Genomic DNA, 8,855 nt, shown 5'->3' with positions numbered 1-8,855 from the left:
CAGAGCGTGGGGCCTGGGGCCACCGCCCCCCCTGCCCCCCCGGTAGCTACGCTACTGAATAGATGAGTTTCACTTTTTGTATTGAAGAACTGAAATAAATTAACTTTTTGATGATATTCTAATTTTGTGAAAAGCACCTGTATCTCCCCTCACACACAGCGCCAGTGACCGTGCCACAACTGTTCCGGAATATGTTGATACTATTAGTGATGAGCAAGCTCTAGAATGCTCAGGTACTCGTTACTCGAGTAGAGTAAATCGTAATGCTCGAGTGCTCAACCTGAGTAAGTAGAATAATGGAAGTCAATGGGAAACTTGAGAATTTTTCTGGCGGCCCCCCCACCAGAGGTCTGGAGTGGGTCTAAAAATTGCTGAAATCGATGAAAACAATGCTGAAATGGCATGGGCACAGCATAGGCAAGATCTCTGAAAACATCTCTGACAACATTGTACCCAGCAGCGATCTAGGATTCAGAGTATTGCGCCGATTTTACGGACTGACAATAAAACATACAAAACTGAAGTTAAAATCGATTTTACTGGAAAAAAAACATTAAGAAACATTCTTTCCAGAATAATGACTTGTATATAAGGCAAAACAAATAAGAGAAAAAAAAATGCTCCTCCACACCGTGGGCTATGTTCACACGCAGTGTTTTTGCTTTTTTATTTGCATTGCTTTCAAAGGTGAAAAAATATTCAACAGGAAATGTAATTTTATCATTTTAATACCTTTTCTGGCTGTGTGCTGTGTGAGACGTGGCCAGACACATCCTGCTTAATTTATGAAGGAGGGACTCTGAAAGCCACACATTTTTTTTTATAGGGCCATCAGGTGGCCCTCACTATTTGTAGAGGGCCATCAGGCGGCCATTACTATTCTTAGAGGGCAAGCAATTTTAGTATTTTAATACCTTATCTTGCCATGTGGTATATAAGACATGACCAGACATGGATCGCCCCACCAGGGCAGTGGGGTACTCGGAGCCGGGCCCGTTGATTTCAATGAGAAGCATCACGGTAGCGGTGACCCGGTCCGTGGCCCTGGGTGTCCATGTAAAAGGAAATAGTGTGGCTGATGATTAAAGTTTATAAGTGGATGATTCGTGATGCCACCTGTGGTGTTCGGCAATGAAGATGTTAAGCCGACGCTGCAGACAGATCCTCTGGGACAGATGGTGTGGTGCAGCAATGATGTTGTGGCCCTCCACAAGTAGGGCTGTAGTCCCAGGGCAGTGTAGATGGGGATATAGTGAGGAGAGCGTAATGGTGCAGTGTTAAGCACAGAGATGTAGCAGTGCTGAGTGGGTTGGCGCAGGAATAAGCGGAGGACACCAGGGCATGTAGTTCCAAAGCTTTACTCACAGTCTGTTGTGCATACAGGTGCCTGCCTCGGTGCTGTGTCCTCCAGGTCAGGGGCTCAGCCAACCTCCAGGCAAGATGAAGTACTCCGTTCCAACACTCTGCCAACATGTGCCTTCTCTGAACGTCTCCTTTCTAGCGCTTGTAATGAAGTACTTGTGGTTGTGTGTTAGACCCAAGTTCCTCCTTTAAGATGTTCCTTTGAACTCTAATTGTTCGGCAGACAGCTGTAGCCTGCTTCGGGGACTCCTTACTACCAAGTCCCGGCTCACTCACGTTGCTGTTGTGCCCCCAAGTCTTGTGTGGGAATAAAGTGGTGACAACTTCTATTCCTCCGGTGTCTGCTGCAGGACCATTAGTATCCATACAACCTCGGGGACCGGACCCCGGCCATGCGCTTAGAACTTGAGGAAGGGTTCCACTCCGACCCTAGTCCTTAGTTCTCTTCTTCTCCTTACGTTCGGTACTAATCTTTCTTCCTTATGGAGAATCAGGCTTTCTATATTTCTTTCCAGTGCCAGCAGCTCCAGGTCACAGCAGACTGCTGCAGCACCTCCATCCATCCATCCCACTCAGGAGATCTTCTCTCACAGACTGACTTAGTCCTAATCATCTCCCGCTCACTTGTGCAACTAAGCTCCACCCACCTCCCAGCACTCTTCGTGTTCCAAGCAGGTAGCCACCAAAAGTGCTTTGCTACACTACTATGTTGTGTGGGATGCAGGTGTTGGAGTGTGGTTAGGTGTCTCCACCTTACCTGGATGGTGGGGCACCACACCTCAGGAGGAGGTGCAGTACCTCTGTGGCGACTGAACCCTCAGGGGCGCCACAGACACATCCTGTTTAATTTATGAAGGAGGGACTCTGAAAGTCACACATTTTGTTTTTTTGACTATAATTATAGAGAGCCAGCAGCCAACCCTCACTAAGCATTTTTGGAGGGCCTGCAGACGGCTATGCTTTGCTTTTATGCTTTATTTCTACCCCAGTATAATTTATCCATCTGAGGTGGGCAAATTTTCTTTTTTGTATTAATACTGTAAAGTTTGAGACTTGAAGGATCAGCAGGTTGGCCCTCAAAATTTATAGAGGGCCAGCAGGTGGCCCACACTATTTTTAGACAGCCAGCAGGCGTCTTGTGGACACATGAGACCCTGATAAAGTTTTTTGGAAAAGCACATCATTCTACTGTTTACTGTAAATGGAATGAGGCCTACAAATAAAAGAGCACAGTAGTTACACTCAAATATGGTAGAGCTTCAAAGATATTTTGGGGTTGTTTTGCTGCCTCTGGACCTGAGTGATTTGACTGTGCAATGCATCATGAAATGTGAAGATTCCCAAAGGATTTTGGGTCGCAATGTAGTGCCCGGGGTCAGAAAGCTGGGTTTGCATCCTAGGTCATGGGTCTTCCAGCAGGACAATGGCCCCAAACATACTTCAAGAAGCACCCAGAAATAGATGGAAACAAAGCACTGGAGAGTTTAGAAATAATAATTCCAGCTCCAGTAGCGTAAAGTCTCCCATCACTAACTCATTTATACAGATGCTACAGAGAAACTGTGAATTTGTCACATTAATCAGTTAATTTTTCCTGCCTTGATGAATTTCTGAGTACAGATCACCGTAAAGAAACATGAATCAGTCAGAGTTCATGGAAAAAAGCATCGGCAAGGATTATAATTTATAAGGCAATAATCCCTGACTGTATGCAGTGTGAGAACTCCTTTTGAGACGACCAATCTGACAGCCCACAACAAGGCACTGAATCTTATCTTACTAATAGAATCCACCATCTCTTTTGGTTTTGAAAAATGTTCCCTCAACTAGTAGGTAGATCCTCAGAAAGCATTTTTTCCCATTACTAGGGAGTGGTTCTCGTATGAACTTACCCATACACATTATCTCGTGGTCGTCAGATATCTACATTTGTTAGCCGTTTTACATTTGTCTCTGTAGATGGGCTCTTTTTTCCTCAATGAAGTGCTAATGAGCTGGAAGTTAGCGCTCCAATATTAGATGTCCCTACTTTTCGCATGAAACTACAATTGAACATAGACTGAATGGAAAACAAAGAAAACATGAAACACCTTGTGTGTCCCCTGGCAAGCCCTTCTGCTCCAAGGGAGGTTTCTGGCCTCCCTGAGCTCGCCTTAGGGAGTGAAAAGGATGCCAAAAATTAGAAGGGGAAACTCCAATACCCCTTTGAAGAGACATAGTGGAAGGCATTAGAAAATATTTTTTTCCATTATTAAGGAGTGAGTATCCTAGACTGGTAATGCCCATGCACCAAGTGCATGGGCTGAGAATCAGTTACCCCTGGGGGTTATACAGAAAATTGTTAATGCGGGCATCATAAACACCCTTAAAAAATTTATAGTGAGGGTAGCATGATCACCCTGTTGATATGGTGGTGGAGGAGGAAGAGAAGAAGGAGGAGGATGACACAAAAAGGAAGAAATCTTGAAGCATATACCCATGTTTGGGGGGAAGGGGTGCATGTCAATAGGCCAGAAAAAATACAAAAACACTGGATTTGAGTTTATGTTCCGCTGTTGTCATTTGGTGGTGTAGAGAAGTCTGGCCCAATCCAGTCGCTGTTCATTTTGATAAGAGTCAGCCTGTCAGCATTTTCAGTTGACAGGCGGATGCGCCTATTGATTATAATACCCCCGGCTTCACTATAAACCCGTTCTGACAAAATGCTAGCGGCAGGGCAGGCCAGGACCTCCACGGCATAGAGAGACAGTTCATGTCACGTGTCTAGCTTGGACACCCAATGGTTGTAAGGCACAGAGGCATCACAGAGGATGCTTGAACGGTCGGCAAGGTATTCCTTCAGCATCTTTCAAAACTTTTCCCTCCTTGTCAGAGTACCCCACGCATCAGGACCTTGACGATGGGAGGTTCTGAGAAAACTGTCCAAGAGTGTTCCCCTGCCTCTTATGCATCTGGGGTGTATCTTCATCTACACTTTTTGGCTGTCCAATGAACTGTGACCTCAGCGTTGTCAGATGGGAATTTTTAAAATAATTCTTAAAGTAGGGCCTTCTAGTACCGCAATTAAACCTCTCCACCACGGGAAGGAGAGATGTAAAGTAAACCAGTAATTAGTGTTGGCCAAAATGTGTACAATGCGAGAGTCTCGGGAAAAGCAGCGGAACATAAACTCGGCCATGTGTGCCAGACTGCCAACAGCCAAGACTTCCTTTTCCCCACAAAGAAGATGTCTGTCCATGTTGTCCTCCTCCTCATTCTCCTTCTCCTCGTCTTCCGACCATCGACGCTGAACAGACAGGATGAAGATGGTGTGGGTAGTACCATCTGTAGCAACCAGCTCTTGTTCTTCTTCCTCATTATCACCCAATTAGTACTGAGAAGATGAGATGAGGGTGGGCTGTGTAGCATCACCCAATATAGTTTCTTGCTCCATCTAAACTTGCTCTGCCTGCAAAGCCACCTCTTTAATTGTTAGCAGCGAACGTTTCAGTAGACAGAAAAGTGGGATCATCGCCGCTCACCATCTTGGTCAAGTCCTCAAAGTTTTGGAGAACCGCACAGATGGCAGACATCCATGCCCACCCATCAGCTCTTATATGCGGAGGTTGACTGAAATACCGATGTGCATGGTGTAGCTGGTATTCAACTACTGCACTCTGCTGCTCACAAAGCCTTGCCAACATATGTAACGTTGAGTTCCAACGTGTGGTGACATGGCATAGAAATCAGTGAGCTGGAAATTGCAAACATTGCTGCAGGACTACCAGGGCAGCAGCAGCAGCTATAACCGACTTGCCGAAATGGGCACACACACAGCGTATTTTCGCAGGTAGCTCAGTCAGATCTGGGTAAGTTTTAAGAAACCGCTGAACCACTAAGTTGAGCATGTGGGCCAGGCATGGTAAGCGGTACGAGGTTGCCAAGATTCAAAGCCGCCACTAGATTAAGGCCATTGTCACACGCGACCATGCCTGGCTTTAGTTTCAGGGGCGAGAGCCACAGATCATTTCGGTCTGTTAGACTTTTCAACAACTCTGTGGCGATGCGCGGTTTGTCACCTAAGCTACAGGAGGCAGTGCTGCAGTGGTTCCATCTTTCGACTGATGACGTTTGGGAAAGGGAGGATGAGGAGGAGGTGCATGAACTGCAGTTTAATGTGGGTGAAACCCTGATTGAATGACATCCTCGATGTCGGTAGCATGTGTCCCGTCCCAGGGTCCGATTGAGTCCCGACTTCCACAATGTTAACCCAATGTGCTATCAGGTAAATGTAGCCTCCCTGGCCACAAGCACTTGTCTAGGTGTCCGTGGTTAAGTGGACCTTCCCAGTAACAACGTTGATCAGGGCACAGCTGATGTTATGGGACACGTGCTTGTGAAAGACAGGGACGGAACACCCTGAGAAATAGTAGTGGCTGGAGACTGAGTACAGAGGGAAGCTTTTCCCTCCACAAGCCTAAATGGCAACATTTCCAGGGCAAGTAGTCTGGAAGTGTGGCTGCTTAGTATTGTAGCCTGTGTGTGGGTTGCTGCGGATTTATGCTTGCATTCCAAGGAATGCTGTAGGGACAACTAAACACTGCACTGGCACAAAAACGTGGATGTGGTTGCTGATGATGGTTGCAAGTGTGCAATGACAGGTGCATGGTGTGAGTCATCTTCGCCTACATCATGGACAGGGGATTGGTGTGCACATAGAACATGGGAAGAAGCAGTGATGTCACTTGCAGACACTGTTTAAGGACCCTGGTGTTTGTCCCAAGTAGTCGGTGCTTTGCTTACATGTGCCTGAGCATGCTAGTGGTGGTCAGGCTGGTAATTGTGCTGTCCCTGCTGATGCTGGCATGGCAGATGTTGCAAATGGCCTTTTTCGTTATAACTGGACAGACTTTAAAAAAGCGCCCTACTCGGGACCATTGTCTTGGCAACGTCATCTTTGTTGGTGCTCTGACAAACAGTTGCCCAGTGTCTCTGGCCATTCCACTGCCTCTTCTTGCCAGTTGTGGTGTTGCAGATCCCTCCCTCTGTGCACTGCTAATCTCACACTGCATGTCACCTTCCAGGTTGGGTCAGTGACTTCATTGTCAACCACCTCATCTTCCACTTCCTCCTCACTAGCTGACTTAGCAACATCACTTGTTGGCAATTGTGTCTCATCATCATCTACCTCTTGCGACACAAATTTCATTTTCCCACCATCTCCTTCTTGTGAGCATGGCTACCAAAATATTAGGGCATCGCTACAAGCGATCTTCTCATGTCCCGCTTGAAATGGACAGGGGGAGAGACCAGAATCAATAAATGGAAATGTGAACATCTCTTCGGAGTGTCTATGTGTGGGATCACTTGTCTTCGTTCACTCGGCATGGTGGACGAAGGACGATCAGGGTGAGGATTATGTAGTCCAGAATCATGGCTACTGAGACTGGTTCATGTGGAAGACAGGGTGGTGTAGGCAAAGTGACTGGAAGCATTATATGTTGTACACGCAACAACCTTTTAATACTAGTCTGTCTTCAAGAGAGGTGTTCCGCACCCCCCTACAAAGTGGGACAGAAAGCTACAGTATATCAACATGATGTGTGTTTTTGTTGTGCTCCTGCGGCAGGCACAGTTTTACCTTGCCCACGGCCTCGGCCTATGCGCTTACCATCAGCATCACACCCACATCCCCGTCTCTTACCATGCACCTTGCCCATTTTAAATTACGTATGATATATCACTGTTGAGAAAATGTTGCAGTATTACTAGCGCAGGAAAACTGTCCCACCTCAGATGGACTTCTTACTCTGCAATATTAATTTATAACCAAACAAGTCTCACTTTTTTGTTTTGATGCAGAACTGGTTCAGTATAAATGACATATAATATTGGTCTGATGAAAATAATTGTCAGGAATACTAGAATAAACAAATTTGCCCATCTCACATGGACTTGTTACTGTGCTAGAGCAATAAAGCAATGCTATTTCTAACCATCCAATTCTGGATTTTTTATTTTGATGCACAACTGAAGCAGTATAAATGGGGAATAATATTTGTCTAACGAAAAAAATTTGCAGAGATACTAGAACACACAAATTCACTATAAATGCCGTATAAAATTTCACTGCTGAAAAAAATTGCATAATTACTAGTGCTGGAAAATTTCAACACCTAAGATGGACTGGTTACACTGCAGGGACAATATTCTGATGCTATTGAGATACAACCAACTCTCGCTGCATGCTTTTGACACACAACTGCCGAAGTAAAAATGGTGTATAATACTTCTCTGCTCAGAATAATTTGCTGGATTAAGAGCAAAAAAAATATTATTAGCTCTGAGAAGGTCTTTTCGTAAGAGTTGCAGCAGAAAGGAAGGAAGGGCAATTAGTACTATACCGTTCTACACTATCCCTTCACTACAATCTCTCCCTAAGCACTGCTAACAGCAGTATTGATATTGATAATTTATTCTAATTAGCCATAAGAAGGGCTGTTGTCATAATTGAAAGAAATATAAATGTGGTTGAATCCATGTCTAATACACAGCTACAATTCTGAGCCTTTTTCAGCAGCACCTCTCCCTGCTCTGCCTGTTTCCGGGTTACAGTGTAACGAGTATAGCGTCATGGATGTTATATAGACCTGATGACTAGTGTTGAGCATTCCGATACCGCAACTATCGGGTATCGGCCGATACTTGCTGTATCGGAATTCCGATAACGACTTCCGATATTTTTTCAATATCGGAAGTCGGCATCGGAATCGGAAGTTCAAAGTTGATTGACAGCCTGACGTCATCATGATGCGCGGTGTGTGCGCATCATGATGCGCCGTCATTTCGGGCCTTCCGGGGGTCTCTGCCGGCCTGCCGGGGGGCTGTGTGGACTGCCCGGGGTCTGTACCGGCCTGCCGGGGGGCTGTGCCGGCCTGCCGGTGGTCTGTGCACCCTGTGGGGGTCTGTACCGGCCTGCCGGGGGGCTGTGCCGGCCTGCCGGTGGTCTGTGCACCCTGTGGGGGTCTGTACCGGCCTGCCGGGGGGCTGTGCCGGCCTGCCGGTGGTCTGTGCACCCTGTGGGGGGCTGTGCCGGCCTGCCGGGGGGCTGTGCTGATGTCTGGGGGTCTGTGCAAGCATCGTCCGATGGGACTATAAGTCCCATCTGGCGATGCCTGCTACCATGACAGTGATTGACACATTAGCCAATGATGGGACAGTAGTAGTCCCATCATCCGGCTAATGTGTTAAATGTTAAAAAAAAAAAAAAAAAATACTACATACATACTACATACATACTACATGCATGCTACATACATACTACATGCTACATACATACTGCATACATACCACATATATACTACATACATACTACATGCATGCTACATACTGTACATACTACATACATACTACATGCATGCTACATACATAACATATATACTACATGCATGCTACATACATACTACATGCTACATGCATACTACATACATACTACATACATACTACATGCATGC

This window comes from Dendrobates tinctorius, unplaced genomic scaffold, assembly GCF_039654945.1.
Source record: "Dendrobates tinctorius isolate UK_male_01 unplaced genomic scaffold, ASM3965494v1 ptg000039l, whole genome shotgun sequence".
Lineage (NCBI taxonomy): Eukaryota > Metazoa > Chordata > Amphibia > Anura > Dendrobatidae > Dendrobates > Dendrobates tinctorius.
The sequence above is the reverse complement of the archived record's forward strand: the minus strand, read 5'-3'. Positions refer to the sequence as shown.